The 24,780-nt window shown below is 50.3% G+C and overlaps 1 protein-coding gene across 5 annotated transcripts in view; it reads left to right on the top strand.

Annotated features, from left to right (window-relative positions):
• Positions 1-15: 15 nt before the first annotated feature.
• Positions 16-24,780, top strand: part of Dlgap4 (DLG associated protein 4) — a 148,772-nt gene continuing 124,007 nt past the window's right edge. For 3 of the 5 annotated variants that reach the window (XM_026787208.1, XM_013352167.2, XM_013352166.2), the window contains exon 1: positions 16-153. The gene's annotated coding sequence lies outside the window, so the exon portion shown is untranslated. Of the gene's footprint in view, positions 154-241; positions 472-24,780 lie in introns of those variants that run through there. The other 2 variants (XM_013352165.2, XM_026787207.1) reach the window with 2 other exon arrangements.

Genomic DNA, 24,780 nt, shown 5'->3' with positions numbered 1-24,780 from the left:
GGGGCGCCGCGCCGGCCGGAGGAGAGGCATGGGGCGCCCGCGGGCCGGGGCCGGGGCCGGGGCCTAGGCGAGCTACGCTAGAGAGAGCGAGCGGAGCGGAGCGGGCGCAGCGTAGAGGCCGAGCGGACCTAGGCGGCCGAGCGACGGGCGCAGGTGAGCGCGCGGGGGTGGCACGCGTCAAGACCATCCTCCGAGGCCAGACCCCGGGCAGCCCCGGGAGCAGACGCACAGCGGTGGTGTCTCCTGGATCCTCCAACGGGCCAGGGCGCCGGGGCCTGGAGCACGATGCGGGCCGGCCCCTCCGATGCTGGGGTGCAGGAACCGCTCCCGGCCCTTAATCCGCAGGCGACTGGCCGCTGCAGCCCCCTCCCGGCCGCGTGTCGGGGCGGTACGGGCTCCCTTGCCTTCAGCCTGCCTCACGCTCTTGTCCCTTTCCCGGGCTCTCCTCGGGACCCGGCATCCGGGGAGGGGGTGAGCGACCCCGCGCCGCATCGCCCTCGCGCTCTCGCGTGTCCGGGAGGGGCCCGGCGACCCTGGCACCTGGGCTGGGGGGTGCTCACATGGCCACCAGAGGCCCCCACGTGCGGCGCCCCGCGGGAAAGAGGGTTCGCGTGCAGAGCGGGTGGAGGGTAGACCAGGTGGCTGCAGAGGCCAGCTGGGTCCAGATGTGCTGGGCCTGCTGGGAGGGGACATGTGCTACCTGGGCAAGTGATGGTCCTCGGGCCTCTTTGGGTAGAACCTGCCTTGTCGGATTCTCTATCCAGCCTTCATCCATCTTCTTTCTCGCGTTCTTCCACACTGCCCGTGTGGGGCTGTCACAGACTGTTGATGTTGTGTGTGTGGTGGGGGAAACGGAATGGGGGAAGGGTAGGTGGGTGGGTGAAGGCCAGTTGTGGCGGAGGTACCCTGAGGATGGGGAACCCCACGCTTGGAGAGCTGCGCTGATGTGGGGGGTGTCCCAGCACCTCCACCTGCTTGAAAGTAGGAATGACAGAGGGGGAGGGGGCTGCAGTCCCCAGCCCTAAGGAGGCTGGACTGCCCCGCCTCTACTCCTGGCACCTCCAGTGAAGTGGGGGAGGGTCCGGGTCCTTCTGCCTCTGTGGTTTCACTTGGAGGAGGGCACTGTTTTCTGCAAGGCTAGAGGTGATGGCAAAGGCTGAACAGGACCATGTCAGAATTCCTGTTGGAGGGGTCTGTAGAATTCTGTCCCTCAGGTGGCTACCTCTCTCTCCCCTACTCCTCTGGTATAGAGAACTGTGGGCTGCCTGGGCCAAGAGTGGCCCGAGGGGCCCGAGCCAGACTATTAAAGACAGCGGGACTGGGTGGGGCCGCAGAGCTCGTTTCCGGACTGATGGCTGAGGCTCCAGTGTTAAGAACCGCTGTTGGGGGCCACCCTCCCCCTCAGCTGGGCTTCAGCGGCTGCTCAACAAGCTCCAAGTATGTTCCCAGTAGCTTCTGAAGATGCTGTCAGTGCACGTGGGCCAAGCGTGTGTGCCTGTGTCTGTTGGGGTAGAGGTGGGATAGAGTGCGGGCATTCTCCTGGGGCTGGGGAATGCCCGGTGTGCCTGTAAGTGGTGTTCGTGAAGCCCTAGCCCATTTAGGCCAGGTGGAGCTGGGCTGGGCACTGGAGAGGTGGGCAGAGCCCAGACTCAAGAGAAAGTGATGGGTAGGCAGGGCCTGATGACTGAATTACAGAACCGGGAACCCAGGAAGCATCCTGCTGGTGTCAGACAGAGATGAGCTGCAGGTTTGAGGGCTGTGCCCCGGGCGCAGAGCTGCTTGGCAGCCGAGCTTGCTGTTTTTGAAGGAAGCCTGCGCAGCACTTAGGAGCTGAGGGTGGAACGTGTACTTGGAGCTTCCAGAGGACTCAGTGACGTATCTAGTGTATCGGGGCACCCACTGGCATCTTGTTAGTATTTTGTGGCTCACAGGCGTCTGACTTCATAAATGCCAGAGTATCTACACACTGAGGGATAGTGTCCAGTGCACTTGCTGCGTGCAGAGAGCAGGTGGTCCCTCCCCTCCCATACAGCTGTGATTGGTGGGGGTTCGTTTATTTGAAAAAGCCTTTAAAAATAGCCTTCTCGGACTCCAGTGCACTTCAGTATTTCCATTTAAACATTCCGAGATGCGAATGAATAAAATCTGAGTTCAGATTTTCTTTTTTGGGAAAGCATATAGTTGGTACCCAATAAATGCCTGCAGCTCCCAGGATGAAGCCCAGCCTCCTTTCCCCAGCAGCTACCTCTCAGCTGTCTCTTCTTCCCTCACCTCCCCTCTCTCACTTTGGCTCTGGCCTCTCTGGCCTGCTTTCAGATCCTGGACCGAGTTCAAGTTGCCTTTAGCCTGAGCTTGCTGAGTTCTCTGCACGCACCCCCACACCCACTTCACCTTCTTAACTACGCTCATCAGCCTAGCTTCATCCTAAACATTACTTTTAGAAGAAAGCATCCTCAGTGCCCAGGCCACTCTGTCTCAGTCAACATCCCCTCAGCCCCAAGACCTCCGCTTTACTGCTCCTGTCTCGGTTCTGTGTTGCACACCATTGGTGTGATTGGTGTGGGAGGGGCAGCGTCGCACTTCCTGCTAGCTTCCCTGTTTTTTATTTTTATGTCTTTGGTTTGAATGAGTGGGTGAGTATGAACTGGACCGTTCCAAGTGGAGGACTGGGCAATGGGCATGAAGGAGACTTAGCCAGGTCCAGTTGCCCACAAGACTGTTCCTATGGGTTCCTGCCTCCAGCTGGCTCTGTACACCCAGAGGCATTTGGCAGTCTTGTGGGAGTCATAGGCTTGTGGCCTCTAAAATCCCAGTGTGTCCGTGGGAGTCCAGAGGTTCTGGCAGAGGCTGAGGTCATGCTTGCGTAGACCCTGCATCTTTGGGCATCCCTGTGACCCTGTTGTCTGGCATCTGTTCCTGTATCAGTTCATGTGTTCACATCAATTGCCTCTCTAGTTACCCCTTGTTGCATCTATGGGTCCTCTGGCTTGTCCCTCTGGTTTATCATCTGCCATTCCTTCTTTGGGCCACTAGTGTTTCCTGCTCCACTCAGTGCCCAGTGCTGTGTTAGGCTGGGGGACATAGAGTCAAGCCAGAGGAGGTCCAGTATGTAAGCTGCCTCTCGTCCTGTCCCGGGGACCCATGCTGTCCAGTGCTGGAAATACCCTAGAGGACATGCGCCAGTCTGGGTTTGAAGGAGCAAGCCCCTGCCAACTGAATACCTCACTGGAATTCATAAAATCAGGAAGGCAGCCTGTGACCTGATAAGAGGTCACAGTGGTCCTAGGGGACACTGGTCATGAAGGTTGGCTGCTTCTGTGGGCACTACAGGGTGCGGAGTGGGGCTTGGTCACTCTAGGAAATTTCAAGTACTGTGTCTGAACAGGCCGAGGGCTGTGGTCCACAGAGTGATAGGCTTGGTGGTTTCTAGAGGTGAAGGGATGAAGGTGAGGGCTTAGGTAGAGACCAGACTGTTAGGTGAACTCTGACTGGGCACCTTTTGGGTAAGGCTGTTACCTAGCAGGGCTTCTTGTGGTGGAGGATGCCAAGTCAAATATACGTTCATTCCATTGGACTCTTGTGGCTGGCTGTTGAGCCACACTTGACTCCCTCTCTTTTGTGTATGTGGTTCACGGTGCTGGTGGTGGGGTTGTTGCTGATTCTCTTTGTCCACCTACTCAGCAGTCTCCTGGCAACAACCTCAGGCCTAGACTGAAGCCTTTAGGGTATGCTGAGCACTCTGCGGTTTGCAGATGCATTTACTTTCCGCATTTTCTAGTTATCCCCTTAGTAGGAGCGGAGAGGAAATACCTTCACTTGACTGATGAAGAAACTGAGGTGCAGGGGCTGCCCATGGTCACTCACAGTGTGGAGAGTAGGCCCACAGTCCAGGAACCCCAATCAGTGGGCCCTAGGGGGTGGCCATTGTGTCAAGGCCTCTCTTGAGTAGATTGCACATCACTTCCTGAGCTGAGGAGCAGCCTGGATCCTTCTGTGCTGGGTTTCGCAATGCCGCCTCCTCCCCACCGAGCTAGCTGTCTGACGTGGCCTTTTCAAAAACCCAAAATGAATGGAAGCACATTTTGTTTGGAGAATTTTGCTACACCCCTCACCAGGGCTGGTTGCAAAACCAGGCTTGGGGATTCCTGCTAATGTTGACAATGATAATAATAATAACAGCCGTTATCAGCAGCTGACAGTTAAAAAAAAAAACAAAAACAAAACAAAACAGCCATCCTCTTGACAGAACATCACTGACCACCTCCCAGAGCGAAGTATGGTTCTAAGCCCGCCATATAGTAAGTACTGACTCCAGGCCCCCTGCGTCTACCTCAGTCTCTACTACCCCCTAATCTTATTAGCCCCATTTTACAGGTGAGGAAACAAGACACGGAGAGCTTTAAGTGATCCAAGGCCGCATAAATGGCAAAGCCTTGATACTGCCAGTATTTGGATCTAAGTGAGTTTAGAGGTGTACCTTAGCCCATCATCTGGGGATCCTGAAGTTCCCATTCATTCGCCAGCAAGAGGTGGAGGTGGAGTGTGAGGTGTATGGGGATCAACTGTGGGAGGCTCCTTCCTGGCTTTGGGGAATCACATCATATACATTGGAGGTAGAAGCCTACCTGGTAGGCAAGCAGCCCCAAGGCATCCCTGGAATTTGAGGGCATTAGCAGCTACGACTCTCAGTCTGACCATAGACTTGGTCTGAGCTCTGAATACTATGGTCACCATGACGTGGGGCTTACTGAAGGGGGCTGTGACCTGTCCTTAAAACTTCCAGAGAGTTGAGTAGGTTACATGATGAGAAGCGGCCACAACTACCAGCCACCGGGGAGAAGAAAGAAGCTATCAGCTATTTAGTTCGCAGGACCTTTCTGTTAAGAAGCAGACTTCCTCTGAAACAGAACAGCAGGCCCCTAGGGGACAGGTCCAGAGACGCATCTCTAGGACTGGACTTCACACATGGTCAGGGGGCCATTTGGTGCTCTAGGGGGGTCATCATGAGAAAGCCCAGGATGGGGTGAGAGTCTGGTGTTACAGGAATGGAACAAGACCTACTGAGGCATAAATTGAGTGCCTACTGTGTACCCAGCATTGCATGGGGCCCCAGACATGATTAGGAAGCCATTCTGATTGGGAGGCACTGGGACACCATGCACCCCAAAGTTCTGGTCTTGGGGCTTTGAGCACTTGGCCTATTGGATTTAGGCATTTGTCTTTGTGGAGAGAGGCTGCTGGTAGGTCATGGAGCCTTTTTCTTGACATCTGTATGGAGTGTGCTGTGTGCTTAAGGGACTGGGAGAACTTGTTGCTTTGTTGCTGTGTTTCCTGGCTCAGGACCTGGCACCTCTCTGGACTCCATGGTCTCCATCTCTTTGGGGGGGAGGGCTAGGGTGTCATCTGAGTCTTTTTCAGCTCAACTCTCTGGCTCTGCAGGGGTGAACTAAGATGGACTTCTTTCCAGTAGGTACCAGGAGCCTGGTGTTATGTTCTCACCCTGACAGCTGCCTGGTTTCCCCGCCACCCTCTGTCCTCCAGCCCCTGCGGGGTGGGGGTTCTTACTCCCACCTCCTGCAGGCCGACTGGGTGCTGTGATAGTGACGTGACCACGGACTGTGGAGCACAGCTTGGAAACGGGGATCAGGTTTGCTAAAAACGGGGGAAAGGTTCTTCCCACCACCCCAGCTGCCTGCCTGCCTCCCCCGGCTGTCGCCAAGCCCAACATTCTTAGATCTGCTGGATCCCCTGGGTGCTGGAGCTCATTGGAGGCTCTGAGTGCCAGGCCTTGCTGGTCCCCAGGCTCCAGTGCCCTCCTTTGCTCAATAGCATGTACTGTGTGGGGCTGGGCTCTGGATTCTGCAGCTTTGTAATGGCCCCTTTGGAGGCTGACTGGCTGAATGCAACCTGCCTGGGAGAGCGATGACTTCCAGGCCCTCAGCCACCAGTGTTTTCTATGTGTGAAGTTCACATTGAGGGAGCAGGGTGCTGCGCTCAACTCTGTTTTTGTCCAAGGAAACTGGGGCTCGGGGCTCGGGGCTCGGGGCATTGAGTTAGTGGATGGTAGGGTAGGATTTGAAGCCAGGTATGTATACCTGACAGTCCAGGCTGGAGAGGCCACCTGGCGACTGAGCTCCTTGGTCTTCTTTGGTCTTAGTTTCCTCTCTGTGTTTTGGGAGATGAGAGTGGTGTGGCTCGGCCTCACCCATCTCCAGGCCCCACGTGGCGCTGCTGTGGTCACAAGTACGGAGGTGTGAGCATCTCACATCTTGCCTTCTCTGGGACTTGTCACTTCTGGGCTGCGAGGGATTCCTAGAGGACCGGCACTTGTGAGACCTCCCAGGGACTGTGTGGAAATGGCAGAGGCAGCCAGCTCTGGGTAGCCCTGGGGGAGCAGTCCTGCTCAGGCCTGGGTCAAGCCTATTTCTGCCTGTGTGTGGATGTCAACAGACCTTCCAGGCACTTGGAGAGAGAGTTCGGCGTGATGGGGAGGTGCACAGGGAGGTAAATGGTGATCTGATGGGCTCTTGGCTGCATCCTGTCACATGTTCAGTGTGCTTGTACGTGTATATGTGTGGTATGTATATAGGCTGTTTGTGTGTAGTATGTGGTATGTTGGAGGACATGTATGCTCTATGGTGTATGGGGAGGTATGTGGAACATGTATGGTAGTGTGTGTATCTGTAGCATATGTGTGATGTGAGGGGAGACGTGTTTGGCATGTATGTATGGTGCGTGTGTGAAGAGTGGAGAAGTATATGTAGTATGTATGTATAGTGTGTTTGTATGGGGGGAGTGTATATGGTGTGTGGAGGCATCTGCATGGTACATGTGGGCCATATGTGTATCTGTGACATATGTGGACGGGGTGTGCCAGCATATAGGGTGTCTATATGTGTCGGGTGTGCATGAGAGACTGGCCCCACTCTGGTCAGGTTTTTTTGTGTATTGCTGGATCCTTTTGATACCGAGACAGGGATAATGTAGGCACTGGCATCCCTTGGGGCTTACCTTCTCTACTCCTTTTCTTATTCCCAAGTATTCATTCAGTAAACACATGTCAAGTGCCTGCTCTCTGCCCTGAGCAGATGCTGGGCATACACGGTGAACAAGTGGCTGGTCCCTGCCCTGTGGAGCCATGATCCTCTTGGGAGGCCTGCAGTTGTTACATAACCTGGATGAATGTAAACTCAAGGCAGTGACAGGCACTGCTACCACGCAGAATACCATAGCCAGTGTTGGGCATCGGGGTGGGCTGCCCCTCCAGGAAGTGGGAAGCTGGGAAGGTTGGTACAGAGCCCTTAGGTGGGGTAGCATGGAATGCCCAGGATGTGGTCTGCAGAGCCCGAGGAGGAACTTGGTGTGAGTTTGTCAGCTGGGCTTCATGGTCCTATTGACTTCAGGGAAGACTGTGGACATGGAAAGAAAACGAGGTCCAGAGATGTAAAACCGCCTAGGTAGGACTGGAAACTTGACAGGAGATGGACTGGTATAGTCTCCCATGGCTGCCTCTGGTGCTCGGAGCCCTTGTCCACCGCCGAGTCTGCTCTCAGACATTTGAGTGACTCTCCTAAGGTGACCTGAGGTGTGGCAGCACCCTCTCCAGCCTTTTCTGTGTGGATGCTTCTCCATGAAAGAAACTTGGGAGCCATAGATGTCTCCAGAGCAGGGCATGCCCACAGTGCTCTCCTGGCCATCGACTGCCAGGTTTCCCGGCACTGGCATGGAATGTTGGCTATCTGCCTACCTGCCAGGGCCAAGACCAAAACTGGCTAACCTCTGCTGACCCGGTCTGCACTTCCCTCTGCTGACGCCAGCTAGGGCAGGGGCACAAGCAGTGGGCAGCCTGGGAGCTGTCTCCATGACCCACTGTGGCCCAAAATTTCCAGGAAGCATTTGCAAGACTGGGTTTGATGGATGGCGAGGCCATTCCCAGAAGTGGCCAGAGAGGCAGCCTTCTCTTTGGGTCCCTCCTGGTGGGCCTAGGGTTCAACAACGAAGAGGAACTAGGGCTCCTCCTGCAGCCCATGGCAGCCAAATGCTTCCCAGACTTTCTTCAGGTCTACTCCCATGTCTCACACTCAGGCAATTTTGTCTGATTTAGGACCACACCCAGCCCCCACACGACAGTTGGCATGTTCTGTCACCTGTCTCTTGCAACCACCCTGCTCCTCCTGCATCTCTCCATGAGGACTAGGGTATTTTATAATATTCTGTGTCCCCTGCCTCCCAGCCTCAGCCTTTACTGTCCATGTCGCCCTGGAAGCCCTACACCTGTTATCTGAGGCTCAGCTCAGGCCTCCTTTTCTAGGAACCCTACATTGTCTGTCCTCATGGGTCCTTGCACCCACAGCAGATTAGACTGTAGGGATCTTTGAGCATGCAGGGCCCTTGCAATCGGATGGCCAGTCTAAGCACCAGCAGGCACACAGAAGTGGTACCTGGGCACCGTGGAGCCTAGCAGTGTGCGCAGGTGCAGCTGCAGGGGAGCGGTGGAACGGTGGTACCTTAGTGGGTATATTGCGAGGTTGGCGTCACACAGCTGTCCATGCCAGTGTGTCCCTTTGTAGCCTTAGGAACAGAACCCTTTCTGGAGGTCAGCCCCTCTACCAGCCTAGCACCATAGTTCTTGAGGCTAGTGGGCTGGTCTCTGTCAACTGGCCTAGAGGTCAGAGTTGTCTTTCCAACCTGGGAAAAGCCAGAGTCTGAAGGCGTGTTTCCAGAAGCAAAATATGTTTCTTCTTCCCTTTCTCCTTTTCTGTCTCGATTCCTTGAGTTAGTGTCTTGCTATGAAGCCCAGACTGGCCTTGAAGTTGCTACATGACCCAGGCTGGCCTGGAACCCAAGGTCTTCCTGCCTCCTCCTCCTGGGTCTGGAATTACAGGCTTGTGCTCCCATACCTGGCTTCATCTCTTGTTCCTGTCCTGTAAGCCCGGCGTGTGGCCTGTCTGTTCCTGCAGCTGGTGTGTGCTCTCTGATGCAAACACCTGCTTGTGCCAAGGATTATTTTAGGCCTGGCAGGCATTCATCTTCAGCCCCAAAGGGTGACATGACAGTTAGGACCATTTGAAGCTGGACTCGGTACTAAGTTTGGTTCTGGGGAAGAGTGGTCTCTGAGGGTTAGATCTGCCTGTGTACCTGTCCATCATCACGAGGAGCAACCCAGGGCCAATGAGGTGGGCAACAGTACTCCTTTGGTGGAGCCGGGGTCCTGGAAGTAGGACCTGTCCCATTCTGGGCCCAGGACCCAGTGCCCCCTTGGGAAGATGGATTCATTCATTCATTCATTCATTCATTCATTCGTATGTATTTTCTCTGTCTCTCTCCTTCTCTCCCTCCCTCCTGCCCACCCCCTTCCCTCTCCCTTTCTCCTCCCTGCCTACCACCAGTCTTACTTCCTTGTTAGTTTCTCTTCCTGAGGAGAGGGCTCTGAAGCTGGTGGTTGAAAGCCATGTTACACACGTGTTCTGTCCAGAACACCTTCAGGAGCCACCTGAGGAACTTAGTGGAGACCCACCATGGCCAGGTCAGGAAGTGGCATGGCACCTGGACCAGAGCATGGCATTGTTTGCCTCTTGACTGACTGGGCAAGGAGAACAGTGTCCCCTCAGGAGGAGAAACAAGGCAAAGGGAAAAGGTGGCATTCCTGAGGCCACCTAGCTGCTGCTGGTGGAGCCGGAGTTAGATCTGAGCCCATCCAGCCTCAGAACACTGCCCTTCCCAGGCTGAGAGTGGATCGGGACATGGAGGCTGGCCAGGGAGACCATGGGCTTCTTCTGTGGGGTGCCCGCAGCAGGCCACTTTTCCCCAGCTGTTCTCATGAATAGGGGTTTTTGTTTGTTTTCTGGTTTTGTTTTAAGTAGAAAAAGCAAAAAGGAATGGAAAGGGGGTGTCGCCCAAGAAGCCTGGGAAACCATAGGCCGGGACTCCTGGAGGAAGCCACCAGAGCTTGCCCACCCTGAGGAAGTGAGGTGATGATGAGGATTTGTGGGCTCGAGTCTAGCTCAGCTCACCAGCTGCTTGACCTTGATCAGGTTACAGGAACAACTCTTAGAAAAAAAGGTCCTCTGTATATACCCCAAAGCCTTGTAGGCTTGATTCGTGAGTGAAGTGGGGTCCTGAATGCTGAGGTGCTGGGAACAGAACCTGCTGCGTAACAGGTGCTTCAGAGACGGCTGATGTGCTCCTGTGCCCCTCCCCAGCCCGTTTGCAGAAGGGCCTGGGCTGCCCTGAGAGACCAGCCTGAGAAAGAGAACCAAGAGGTGAGCGGTGCAGGGTACTAGCAGAGAGAGACAGACGGTGAGAATGAGCGCTGGTCAAGATGGGCTGGGGTCGCAAGATTCCTGACTGGAGCCAGTACTCTGTACAGGGTATGATGTAGTGTGGGGCTCTGTAAGAGCTCCGAGAAGGAAGAGAATAAATTCTTGGAACCGTCAGGGTCCCTACTAAGCCTAGGAACCAGAATGCTTGTGCCTCCCCACCTCCAGGCCTCTCGGGGACCCTGCTGGAGGCCTTCCCTCCCCGAAATCCTCCTTTTTTGGACTGGCCTGGTTTGTGGATGGCCCACATTCCAGGTAGCAGGTTTGGGCAGGAGGGCAGACAGTGGCCTCCGCTCGGAGGGTGTCTTCCAGGCCAGAGCTGTAAGTGATGGGGAGATGGTCCCACTCTCCCACCGCCCAGGCCTACCATGAGCCCCGTACTCTCTTTGGGCAGCCCACATTGGGGAGCAGATATATTCAGGCCACTTTCTCTGTTCTGTACAACATGTGTCGACTGCACTTGACAGGGTAGGGGAGGCAGGGCTGGGAGCAGCCACACCTGCTACAGTGTCCCAACCTTCCTTAGCTCTTAGCCAGGCTGCTGGAGGGGACACTGGTGGTGGCCAGTGTAACATGGTGATAGTTCCTCTGCCGATGGTGGGTGATCCTTTTCCCCCGTCCCCTAAGGCTTCCTCTCTCTGACCCTTCGTATCTAGGTCACAAAGATAATCCAACTCTTTGCTCCCTGCCTGCTCTCCACCTCTGAGCTCCCTGGTCCTCTGTTCCATCTCAGAAAGCAAACACGCTCCCCTTCGTGCGGCCTCATGGCCACTGTGGACCAAATGCTAGACACACGAAGGTAAGGGCCTCTGAGCTGATGAAATCTTAGTCCAGGAGAAGGCTGCTGCTCTCAGACTTCTAACCCAGGGACACCTGTTAAATATGGGGAAGTCCTACAAGGGACACTAGGATGTGGTGGTGCCCAGGGTCCTTTTATTGAGGAGTGGTCCTTGCGAGACAGGGGAATTAAGCTGGAGTGAGCCGACACCTGGAGATGCAGCCTTTCTGACTGGAAGGACCGCAGGTGTGAAGACCCACGGTGGAGGGAGGGCTGGGCTGCTTGTCGGTGTGGCGAACCGGAAGACAGGCAGTGATTGGATCTTCTCAGATGCCAGGCTGAGGGGCTAGGTCACCTCACCTGGCCATGAGGAGCTGTGGGTGAGTTTTCAGCATGGTTATGGCCAGGTCAGGTGCAAGTGACTGGTCACTGCTTCCACCCGCTGCTCTCCGGGCTTCCCAGGCTCCCACAGCAGATGCCCTGGGCCAGGCTGTCCAGCTGGGAATCAGAAATAGCATGCACATGGCCGGCGAAGCGCTCCCCCTCCTCAGCGCCTTTCAGCTGTGCCTTCCGAGTCAAGGACGGCTCAGTGCTTGCAAGCTGGGTGACCTTCTCTCCCTCCCGTTTATTAATACACCACCCACTGGGGCTTAGGCAGAGTGAGGGGAGTGTGAGCTGGAGGATGGAGGACAGCAGGTTCTGGTCCCTGACAAGGGAGTGCTGAGTCTCAAATACTACCTTGCTACTGGACGGATGGAGATAGAGTGCCCACTGGCCGTCCCCTCCTCTTGCCACCCTCCATTGGTAGCAGCCTTCTAGGCATCCCTACATTGGTCTGCTGGTCGGTGTATCCATTCTTGAGTTAGCCGTCCTGTGCCAGGCCCCGTGGTGGACAGGAACCATGGACAATTAATGGCTGTTGGGAAACTCAAATTAGGCGAAGCCGCGATGAGGCTCAAGTTGGGTGGCAGTGGGGAGCTGAGGGGTCAGCCTAGGGTCACAGAGGCTTCCTGGAGGAGGTAACCCTTGAGCCGAGACCCAAAGGATGAAGTTGCCCACACGGGATCAAGATGACCACCCCTACAGAGGGGGCTCCATATGTACACATAGAAATGGGGGAAGCCCTGGTGTTGGGAGTAGGGAAGACGGCGAGACCCAGTGAGTTTTGGGCGGTGTCCGACAGTGGCATGCAGCCTTGAGGACAATTACCAGGGTTTCGGGTTCACGTGAGGCCTGCCGCCCAGATGCAAATCCAGATGTGCCACTTACCACCTGACTTCAAGTTATCTCAGCTCCGTGCCTCGGCTTCTCTGAGTGAGAGGCTCAGTGGCAGTCCCTGCTCAGGAGACCATTGTGAAGGTGGAAGGGCTTGGGGTGGCGCTGGGCTCGCAGCAGGTGCTCATGTGTGGGGTCGTGGATGATGTCGGCATTCTTTGTGGGTGAAGTGCAGATGTGCAAACGATTTTACATGGAATGGGGTCATGTCGGCCCAGTTTCTCTGTAGCTGCTTTTGCCCCCACATGAATGCTGTTTTTCAGTCCGAGATTCACTGGCATTTGTGAGTTGAGGCAGAGGCTGGGCGTTGTTTGCACTGACCCTGAGTGTCCTGTCCAGTGTGATGTGACCACCACACCCACTGGTTAAAGAGCCCCCGTCCTCTAAGCAACGAGGATTCTGTTCTGGACCTTGCAAGGGGAACGCTCCTTTTGTCCGGCGGCCTTTCCTGCTCTGTCAGGATAGTGGGTACCACACTGAGTGAATGTCTCTGCCTCACATCCGCTACTGCTGACAGGCTCTTGGATTACTTCCAGGTGTTGACTGTGAACAGTGTTCTTTGAATTTCCTCTGCATGCATTGAGTGTGCAGCCAGGACTGGGTTTCCCCATCACAGACGGACATGCCAGCTTTGGTAGGTACCCCCATCACAGATGAACACGCTGGCTTTGGTGGGTACAGCCACACAGTTCTCCCAAGCACCTGTACTGATACATTCCCTCCTGCAAAGTGACTTCTGCTTCCTTCATGCCCTCACCAACACTACTCTAGATCTTTTCCCATCAGCTACTGAGCACACTCCTGTGTGGCTCGACCGCCTCATGCCAGGTCCCAAGTGATGGTCACAGTCAGTTGTTCCCATGTTAAAACAACAACAACAGAAAAGGAAACAAATAAGTAAAGGGTTTTATTTGTTTGTTTGTTTTTATTATTGTTTAGATAGGGTATTTCCTTATAGCCCTGGCTGGCCCTCACTATGTAGACCAGGGTAGCCTCAAGCTCACAGAGATCCACCTGCCTCAGCCTCCCGAGTGCTGGGATTAAAGGCATGTGCCACCACACCTGGCTAATAAGTAAAGTTTTGATAAGTTAATTAATGCATTTATTGATAAAAGAATAAAAAGTGAAAAAGCAACTCATAAAATAAACCTTAAAAAAATAAAGCAATGACAGTAAAGACACCCGGCAGTGGGTGAGTGGAAAACAAGCTGTGGAATATCTACATAATGGACTATTATTTGCTAGAAAACAAAGGTAAGTTACCAAGTTACCAAACTGGAAAAAGAAAAAAAATGACAGGGAGAGATGTGTAACGTAATTGCTAAATGAAAGAAACCGATCTGAAGAGAACTTGTGACCACACTGTCCATCTGTAGTTTTCTGGAAAAGACAGATATTTAGAAACAAGGCAAGATTAGTGGTTGTGGTTACTGGGGATGGAGAAATGGGAGGGAAATTGAGGGAAGGACACTCGGGAATTTCTAGGGTAGAGGGAGTGAAACTATTCAGAATGATGCTGCAGTGGAGGGGTCCACACCACTCCACACTTGTCCAAACCTAGTGGCTGTGCTGCACAGAGGGCGTGGCCAGTTCCAAGGACTGTGAACTTGGGCTGTCAGCTGTAACAGCTACCGCACTGGCTCAGGGAGTGAGTTCTGAATGGGGGTGACTGTCAGGCTAGGGCATGAAACCTATGCTTTCTGCCTAGCATTTCTGTAAACTTAAATTTTCTAAAATACTGTTTATTTATTTAGGTCTTTTTGAGACCGTGTTTCTCTGTATAGCCCTGGCTGTCCTGGGATTCACCCTGTAGACCTGTAGGCTGGCTTCAAACTCACAGAGATCCCCTTCCTTTGCCTCCCTAGTGCTGAGATTAAAGGTACCACCACCGACCGCCTCATTTTAAACACTGTTTATTTAAAGATAGATAAAATGTCGGAAATAGTAAAAAGGAAAAAGACAAAACTGAAAATCAGTACAAGTGTCTGCTGTGACTCAGGGTTCCTGTGGGCTCATCCCTGTGGAGATTTTTTTATCGCGTGTGTCTGTGCATGTGTGTGTGCATGCTGCAGTGAGCATGGAGAAGTCAGAGGACACCTGGGAGAAGTGGATTCTCTCCTTCCACTTTGTGGATCCTAGGAATCGAACTCATACTGTCAGGCTTGGCAGCAAGCACCTTTCCTTGTTGAGCCATCTTGCCTGCCCGGGATCTTTCTTTTCTGCGGTGGAGGTGACTCTCTAGGAATACGGGTCTCACTTCTGTTTTCTCCTGCTGTGCTTGGTCTTCGTGGAAACACATCGCTCTTGCTAAGCACGGCTTTTAGTGGCTCTACTCTTTCCTGGGGGAGGCGGTTTAATCCCGGTGATGGAGTAGGAGCTGTTGTGTTTGGGAACAATCCTGGAGGTTGATAAAGCTACGGAGTGATGGGCTCGGGGCTCTGGGCATCACATCTGAGCAGAAGTGATTGAGAATGGCATCGCCCTGCCGCGTGCATGTCAGCATCTCGGTTTTGTTATCTCCGAACGGTGGCGAGAGGCTCTGCTGCATCCTGGAAATAAATGATTATGGATGTGTGAACAGATGAGTCTTCACATTTCAAGGCAATTTTAGAACCTTTAAGTTAAAAGAGCCTGTGAAGGTATGCAGTTTAATCTTTATTCCTAGCGTAACCTTGATTTATCCCTCTTTTAAAAAAGCTTAGATTTAGGTATAATTGACATATACGTATTTAGAGATACAGAAAAGAAAGCTTAGATTGAGGTGTAACTGACGCATCATAGACCATACGTATTTAGAGATACAGAACTGAAAATACCAGCCACCACCCGAAGTTTCTTTGTCTCCCTGTGCAATCTTCCCCTTGCCCTCCTCCCAGCCTTCTCCCGCCTGCCCCTCCCATCCCCCAAGCAAGGATTTGTTTGTATTTTCTAGGATTCTGTGTGTGGAATGACACCCTATTGTGCTCTTCTTGACAGCCATCCTTCACTTGGGATCATGGTTGGAGATCAATTCATGCAGTGGCATCTGCTAGTAGTCCTTGCTTTTCTATAGCTCAGTAGTATTCCATTGTGAGATTATTAGAAACAAAACTTCTTATGGACAACTATAGCCACGTCTTCCTATGAATCTGTTTCATATCTAGAAATAGTTCTGTTCTTAGGTAAATACCTAGAAAAGTGGCTAGACAACGTGGCAGGTGTGTGCTTAGCTTTTTAAGAAACTACCTAACTTTCCCAAAGTCACACCGCCATTTTAGTTTCCCACCACCCGTGTGGGCAGGTCCCAGTTCCTCCTCACCCTCCTCAGCACTGGCTGAGGCTGACGAGGTCCTCACCGTAGCCTCACCAGCGGCATGGGCCACCTTTCCATCCACTGTGCCCTCTCAGATGAATTGCTTTCTTATGGAGGTCTGAGGGATCTTTTGGTATTCTGGATGCAAGTCCTATAAATGATACGTGAACACAGTATTTTCCCCTTCTGTGGCTTATCTGATCGTTTCTTTAAGAGCATCTTAAAGGAGAGGGTTTTAATTTTGTTTATTAGTTTTTGTTGTTTTTTTGTTTTGGTTGTTTGAGACAGGGTTTCTCTGTGTAGCCATGGCTGTCCTGGAATTCCCTCTGTAGACCAGGCTGGACTCGAACTCACAGAGATCAACTGCCTCTGCTTCCTGGGTGCTGGGATTAAAGACATATGCCACCACTGCTGATGGTTTTAATTTTGATGAAGCCCAATTTGTGAATTCATTTTCTGACGAATTGTATTCGATGTTGTTATGTCTAAGAATCCTTTGCCTAACCCAAGATTATCATGGTTTTCTCTACAGTTTTTTTTATAGTTTTAGAGTTTTTATTCATTTTTAAATTACTTTCATTTAAGCATATGGGTGTTTTGTCTGCATGTATGCCTATGCACTGCATGCATGTTTGGTACCCAGAGGCCAGAAGAGGGCATCAGATCCCCTGAGATTGAAGTTACAGATGGTGAACTGCCATGTGGGTGCTGGGAATAGAACTCAGGAACTGGAAGAGACTCTTAATCCCTGAGCCAGTTTTAGGTTTCATAACTATGGTCTTTATTTTAATTGTTCTGCGTACTGTGTAAATCTAGTTTCAGTTTCATGTGTTGCATAGAAATGTACCTTCAATCCAGTATTTGCAAAGTTCTCCTGGGGTTGCTGAGATGGCTCAGAGGATAAAGGAGCCTCCAGGCCTGACCACCATGCAAGCTTAGCACTCACGTGGTGGAAGGAGAGAACCGGCTTCCTTATGTTGTCCCCGACCATCACGCGCACACTCGGCACATCCTGCATGCAGAAAATAAACAAATGTCTCTCCGCTGCACCCTTTGTGATCTTTCCTCAAAGATCAATTACCCGGGGGCTGGTGACTTAACTCAGGGGTGGAGGATCCTCTGCACGTACCAGACTTTCGGTGAAATTCCCAGCAAACAAATACAAATGAAACAAAACGTGTTGGAGGCGGGGAGGGGGGGGTTAAAAGTAAGTTATTTCCTCCTGGAGATGTTGATCAGCTGGCAGAGCGCTTGCCTAGCTGGCACGAAGCTGAGTTTGATCCCTAAGCACCACATAAACCAGGCGTGGTGTTGCAAGATTGATCCCAACATTTGGAAGGTAGAGGCAGGAGGATCAGAAGTTGAAGGTCATGGGCTCTAGAGACAGCTCAACAGGTGAGAAGCTTACTGTTCTTGCTGAGGACCCAAGTTCAGGTTGGGACACCCATGTTGCCTCGCAACCATCTGTAACCCCTGCTCCAGGGGGCCTGATGCCCTCTTATAGCCTACATAGGCAGATGCACACATGTGATCGTATACAGGCATACACATGTACACATTTTTTTTTTTTAATTTCAAAAAAAAATTCAAGGTGGTGGCACATGGCTTTAATCCCAGCACTCTGGAGGCAGAGGCAGGCGGCTCTCTGGGAGTTCAGGGCCAGCCTGGTCTACAAAGCAAGTTCCAGGACAGCCAGGACTGTTACGTAGAGAAACAAACAAACAAAAACATTCAAGGTCATCCTCAACTATGTAGTGAGTTAGAGGCCACACTGGGCTATATGGAATCCTGACTGAAACAAACAACAAACAAACAAACAAAAAAACCCAGCTCTTCATGTGTATGTGAGCCTGTGTCTGGCCTCTTGTGTTCCGTTGGTGTGTTGATCTGTCTGTCTCAAGTAGTGTAGTTCTATTTGGACGTCAAGCCCTCTGACTTTGCTGTGTTCTTTCTCTGTTGCTTCAACTCCTTTAGATCCTTTGCGTTTCCCTGTGAGTCTGAGAATTAATTTATCCATTTCTACGAATATCTGCTCAGATTATGGTTGGGACCAGTTTGACTCTTTGGATCTATTTGAGGAGAATGAGCTTGTAGCAGCTCAGAAAAATTTTTAAAGGTTTATTTTTATTTTATGTGTATGAATGTTTTGCCTGCATATTACTCTGTGCACTGCTATGTTCCTGTTCCCAAGAGGCCAGAAGAGGGAGTCGAGTCCCCAGGAGCTGGAGTTGTGGACAGCTGTGGCCGCTGTGTGGGTGCTGGGAACTGAACCCAAGTCCTCTATTGCTCTTACCCGCTGAGCCATCTGTCTATCCCAATACTGAATATTTTAACCCATGGGCAATATTTCTCACATTTTATTCAGATTTTATTTGGCTCATTTTGTTGGTGGGGAGGGTCAGACCCGGGCTTTTGCTTTGCTTTTAACTTCTTGTATCTCAGTTTTCCACTGTTCTGTTCTTTCTCTCCTTTAGCTGTACTTTTTTTTTTGTTTTTGTTTTTTTTTAATTTGCTAGTTCATAGCCAGGATGGAAATAAAGCAAGTTTCGTGTTCTGCTCTTGTGTCTGGCTGAGTTCACAAGCTCACTGTCTGCTGCAGCTTCTGTGCACGTGGGTCCGATTGCCTTTCCTCAAAGGCTGACCTTGTCGTCTGCAAGCCTCTGTCTTCCAGTTCAGTGGCTTTAGACTCAGTTACTCGCTCGATTTACTGGAACTTCCAGTGTGTTCTGAGCAGGAGAGGGGAGGGTGGCCATCCTTGCCTTGCTGCCTGTCTTAAGGGAAGAATCCGTTCTTCACCGTCCACTGGGACAGTGGCTGAGTGTTGGCACATACGCTTTAATTTTTTTTTTCTGTTCCTGGGCTGGAGAGATGATTCAGTGGTTAAGAGCACTTACACTCTTGCAGAGGACCTGGGTTTGGTTCCCAGCACCCTGGTGACTCAGAGCCATCCATAACTCCAGTTCCTGGGGATCTTATTCTTCAAGAGTGCTTCTGGGACTAAGAACATATGTGGTGCACAAACATACATGCAAGCAGAACGTACATACATATAAAATTTCAGATAGAAATATTTCCCAGGAGAGTATTATCAGCATTCCAGCAAGTTTGAGGCCAGCCTGGTCTACAAAGTGAGTTCCAGGCTAACCATGGCTCCATAGTGAGTCTCTGTCTTAAAAAAGAAAAAAAAAGAAAGAAAGGAAAAGAAAAGCTGGGCAGTGGTGATGCACGCCTTTAATCCCAGCGCTTGGGAGGTAGAGGTAGGTGGATCTTTGAGTTTGAATCCAATCTGGTCTACAGAGTGAGTGCCAGGACAGCCATGGCTACACAGAGAAACCTTGCCTCAAAAGACAACCCTCCCCTCAAAACAACAACAACAACAACAACAACAACAAAAAAAACCAGAAAACAAAAACAAAAGCAAATCAAAACAGAAAAAAAAAACCAAGGCATTTGTTTGTTGGTACGTTTGTTTTCATGAGATGGAAACTCATTCTGTACCCCAGCATGGCCTCAAACTCCATATCGACCCTCAAACTCCATATCGACCCTCAAACTCCATATCGACCCTCAAACTCCATATCGACCGTGCTGCTTCATCCTCAGAGTGTTGGGGTTACAGGGCCACCACCCTCCTGCTGAATTCATCCTCAGAGTGCTGGGCTTATGGATGAGGGCTACCACCCTCCTGCTTCATCCTCAGAGAGCTGGGGTTACGGGTGAGGGCAACCACCCTCATGCTTCATCCTCATAGTGCTGGGGTGACAGGGCCACCACCCTCCTACTTCATCCTCAAATTCTAGGGTTACGGGTGAGGGCCACCACCCTCAGTTCTGTGGCTCTCTCTGTGTGGAGCCATCCTCTTCTGAGTTTGCTGTGATGTTTGTCAAGTTGGAGCTTGCTGAAGGCATGTTCTGTGTCTACTGAGACAGTCTTACGGTTTTTCTCTTGGTGTCAGATGCTACCTTGCATCGCTTGATCCCCAAGCGTTCAACCAATACTGCGTTCTTCACATGAACCCCATTTGATCACAATGCTATTATTCTTTTAGTAAAAGTTGAATTGAATTTACCGAAGCTTGGTTAGGAACTTTGGCATCGATGTTCATGGAGGATGTTGTTCTATTTTTATTTTTTATATTTGGAGATTTGAGGTCTGATCATTTATTTGTTACTCTTAAAGACTTATTTTCAACTGGACTTGAAGTAGAAGCTCTCAGCGAGGACGGCCTACGTCTCCTGGCAATCTGTTCCGGTGTTTTTCTTCAGTTTCCTTCATTCTCTTGGCCAAGAGTTTAGCACATTCAGCAGCCTCCTCGTTTTTCTTAGTACGTTGTTTCTCAGAGCATCGTGTCCAAGTGTGCTGTGCAGGATACATGGAGTAGGGAGGAACTGAGATGTAGGTACTTTGGTCCTGGGTCTCTTACTGTCTTTAAGGGCTTTGTAAACCATATTGACAGATGTCATCTTCTTTGAGAGCCTAAAGAGCTGCTGAATTCTGGTAGCTCTTTGGAGCCCCAATCTTGGAGGCACAAAAGTATCTGTCAGTCCAGGAATATCCTTCACTCCTTTTTTTTTGTTTTGTTTTGTGTGTGTGTGTGTGTGTGTGTGTGTGTGTGTGTGTGTTGGTTTTTTTTTAAAACAATAACCAAGTTGAACAGGGTGGTGGTGGCGCACAATCCCAGCACTCGGGAGGCAGAGGCAGGTGGTTCTCTGTAAGTTTGAGGCCAACATGGTCTGCAAGAGCTAGTTCCAGGGCAGGCTCCAAAGCTACAGAGAAATCCTGTCTCCAAAAACAAAAACAACTCCCCTCCCCCCAAAAACCAATAACACTCAGATTGGTGTCCATATTGCATGATGAGTAGGCTTGCACTTCCTCTCTTCAATTCCCCTGAATGTCCCTTACCCAGGGGTAGACTGACTCTGCCATGGGTCAAGACTCCTTGTTTGTTGTTCCTGCCCCTGATGGGGAGCACATAACCCTTCCATTCTTCGCCCCCAGCACCAACAGCTACTTCTGTGGCCATGGGATTCTCAGAGAAATTATGAAGTTTATCACCTACTTCGTTGAGTGTGTGACATCCAACATCCGGAAAGGAGATATCCAGCTTCATCTTGACACAGCCCACAGTTTAGGAGGCACCCCAGAAAACCGGAAAGATGTTGCTCTTAATTTCCATTGATTGTGTTGCTTTTTTCAGTCTTGAGTATTGGGGCACCATGCGATGAGGAAGAAGTGTTGTCCTTCACCCTTTTGAAAAATGCTTTCTTTATTTGTTGCTTATATGTGTGTGCATTTTGCCTGTGTGTGTGTGTGTGTGTCTGTGCACCACATGCATGCAGTGCCCACAAAAATCAGAAGAGGCTGTCCGACCCCCAGTGATGAGGTTATACACGGTTGTGAGTTCCATGTGGGTGCTGAGCACTGAATCTGGGTCCTTTCCGAGAGCAGTCATGGCTCTTGACTGAGCCTCTCTCCAGCCCCTCTTTAATCTTTTACAAAAATCTACTATCTCTTTCAACAGTTGGGATTGAATGAGCTATGAGACTTCATCGTGGAGGGCATTTTTCTTGAGTTTATTTATATGCTGTTGTTTGTTTTTGAGGCAGGGTTTCACTATGTTGCCCCAGCTGTCCTGGAACTCAGTCTGTAACCAGGCTGGTCTCAAACTCACAGAGATCTGCCTGTCTCTGCCTCCCAGGTATTGTGAGTAAAGGCATTCACTATCAGCACTCGGTGGATTCTCTGATTTTTAAGATTAAAATATTTGAATTGATCCCTAAGATTGTACATATGTATGAAGTGTAGTGTGAAACCTCACTGTGTGTCGTTGAGCTGTATTCAGGTAGGGATAAACACCTCTTTCTCCTTACACACGGGCCCTTCCGTAGGAGAGCATATTCTGCGTCCTTTCTGGCCTTTGGAGACATATATGACTGTGACTGTAGACACCAGAGCTCCAGGGCATCATGAAGCTAACTCTGTGGTGCACTTCTCCTCTAAAAATACAGTTCCCTTAACAAATACGAGACCACTTAGTTTATCAGCTTACAGGACCTTCAGTTGACTGTACCTTTGAAGAAAGGTATTCTGCTTAGGCCAGGTGTGGTGACCTTTAATCCCAGCACTGATCTACAGAGTGAGTTCCAGGACAGCCAGAGCTATATAGAGATCCTGTCTTAGATAAACAAACAAACAACAACAACAACAACGAAAAACCAAAACAAAAAAGGGAGAAAAAAAGAAAAGAAATTTGTCTTGCTCACTTGCTCATCTTTTTCAAAATATATCATCATAAAGTTGTTCATAATATTTCTTTGTTGTCATTATTTTTGGTATGTGTGTGAGATGTGTGTATGTTCATGTGTGTGGGTGCAGACGCACTTGTACATGCATGTAGAGGTCAGAGGGCAGCCTTCGGTGTGGGTCCTCGCTTTCACTCCTGACTTAAGAGAGAATTTCTTCTCCATGTTGTGAGCCCGGCCAGTGACCTGTGAACTTCTGGAGCCGCTCCTGCTTCTGCCTCCGCCTCCCAGGGCTTGCAGGCATGCTAGAGTTACAGCCATTCGCTCTGCACAATCTGGAGTTACCCACCGAGCCATCTTCCCAGGCCTGGTTAAATAAAAGAACACTGAATTCCTTTGCTTAGTGTCTGCGCACGTGTGGGGTCGGTGGACAGCTTAAGAGAGCAGGTTTTCCTCCCACTGTCTGAGCTCTGCGGATTGAATGCAGGGTGTCTTGCTCAGCCATCATACAGGGGTGGGGAGTGATATCATATTTAACACCTTACTGAGAGAATTTACATTAGCCGAGAATGAATGATGCTTGTCTGTAATCCCAGCACTGGAAAGGCAGAGGCAGGAGGATTGCTGTAAGTTCGAGGCCAGCCTGATCTACATTGTGAGTTTCGGGTCAACCATGGCTACACAAGACTCCATCCAAATAGCGAAAAACAAATGAGAGATTGATTTGCATATCACATGTACTCCTTCATCTTCTTATTACTCTGACATGATACTTGACCGAAGCAGTTGAGGAAGGAAGGGTGGTTTGATTGTGTTGTGCTTTTGTCCACTGTGTGGGACAGGGCTCCTCTCATTGTTGTCCCCATGACTAAGAAGCTGTTCTGGCACTGTTTGCTGAAAAACTTCTCCTGTTGAATTTCCTCAGCACCTTCCTTGAAAATTGATTGATCATAAATGTGAGGTTTGTTGTTTTCTCCTAGACTCTCAATTTTATTGCATTGATCGTCCTCCTGACGATCCACATGGGCTTGGTCACTGTGGTGCTGCAGTAAGTGTTCAGCTTTATTCCTCACTTAATGTCTGCAGACTTTGTAGGCCGTCACCCGCTTCACTCCTTGTATTGGTAATTTGTGTTTAATCTCTTTCTCTTCCTCATTTTTAATTTCACCTATCAGTCTAGCTATGTTTTAATGAATTTTATTGATCCTTTTGAAGAACCATCTTTTGGTTCCGCTGATTTTTCTCTATTGCTTTTATATTTTCTCTTTTATTGATTTCTATTCTGATGCCGGTTATTTCCTTTATTTTGCGTAGTTCAGTTTGTTCTTTTTCTGCAATTTGAAGGAGACAGCTAGAGCCACTGATTTTAAATGTTTTTATATTCATGCACTGGGCATTTTGTGCTATAGTGCTTCCCCTAAGTACTGTTTGGATATTCTACACACACAATAGCGTATTTTAAAATTATGTGTACACATGTGTTTTCTGTGTGTGAGGGTGCCCTTGGTGGCCAGAGGAGGCGGTTGTATTCCCCAGGAGCTGGAGTTACAGGTGGTTGTGAGCCATCTGCTGTGGGTGCTGGGACCCAAACTCTGGCCCTTCGGAAGAGCAACACACACCCACAGCACGGAGCCGTCATCCCTGTCCACCCGTTTTGATTTGTTCTGTTTCCATTTTATGCAATTCGAGATTTGTCATTTCCTTTTGGTTTTCTGTTTGGCCCCTGGAGTGACTTAGAAGTGTGATATTTAGTCCCCAAATATTTGAGGATTTCCAGGGATCTTTCTGTAGTAACTTTAATTCCATTGTGACCAAATGCTGTATTGTGTGACTTGAATCTTTAAAAATATATTAAGACTTGTAATAGCACAGAATATGGCCTATTTCTGCAAATGCTCTATGAAAAGAATATGTAGTCTGCTGTTAGTGAACAGAATGTTCTAGAAATGTTACTTAGGCTAAGGTAGTTGAGAGAACTGTTAAAATCTTTTATCCTACCCTTATTTATTTTCTGTTCACTTACTTTATTAATTATTGCAAAAAAAGAAATAGAAATTTCCAGCCCTTGTTGGGGATTTGCCTCCTTCTCTTGCATCCCAAGCCCCCTTCCTCACTCTGTGTGTGTGTGTGCATGTGTGTGTGTGTGTGCTTGTGTGTGCTTGTGTGTGCCTGTGCGTGCCTGTGCATATGCACGAATGCACTGCTGTGCATACCTGTGTGTGTGCCCAGAGGCAGAGAAGGATGTTATTCCCTTGAGACAGGGACCTCATTCCCTTGAGACAGGGACTTCACTGCTCATGGAACTCGGCTGGCAGCCAGCAAGCCCCAGTGATCCTCCTGTCTTCTCTCCCCACAGTGCTGGGGGTCTAGGCAGCCTTGTGCCTGTGCTCAGCCTTTTTGGGTGCAGTTTGGAACTCAGGTCCTCAAGCATGCACAGCAAGTGCTCTTACCCCCCCCCCAGCTGTCTCTTCAAACCCCAAGCACGTGTGGCTTGTGTATTTTGAAGCTTCGCTTTTAAATGCATAAATATTTGGAAACGCTATTCCTCTTAATGAATTGACCCGTCGGTCATTATAAAATGACTTTGCCCTGAAAGATACCTTTTCTGATGTAACTGTAACCCACAGTGTTAACATGGTTTGTGGCTTCCCAGTCTTCTTGTTTTGTTGTTGTTGTTGTTAGTTATGTTTTGTTTTGAGACGATATCTGATTACTTAGCTCTGGCTGTCCTGGAACTTGGTGTTTAGACCAAGCTGACCTTGAACTCACAGAGATCTACCTGCCTCTGCCTCCCAAGTGCTGGGATTATAGGTGTGCGCCACCACCACCTGATTCAACTTGTTGTTGTTGTTATTTTTAAAAGATCGATCTATC

The sequence above is a fragment of the Microtus ochrogaster genome, linkage group LG8 (assembly GCF_000317375.1).
Source record: "Microtus ochrogaster isolate Prairie Vole_2 linkage group LG8, MicOch1.0, whole genome shotgun sequence".
In the NCBI taxonomy this organism is placed as follows: Eukaryota; Metazoa; Chordata; class Mammalia; order Rodentia; family Cricetidae; genus Microtus; species Microtus ochrogaster.
The sequence above is the reverse complement of the archived record's forward strand: the minus strand, read 5'-3'. Positions and strand labels throughout refer to the sequence as shown.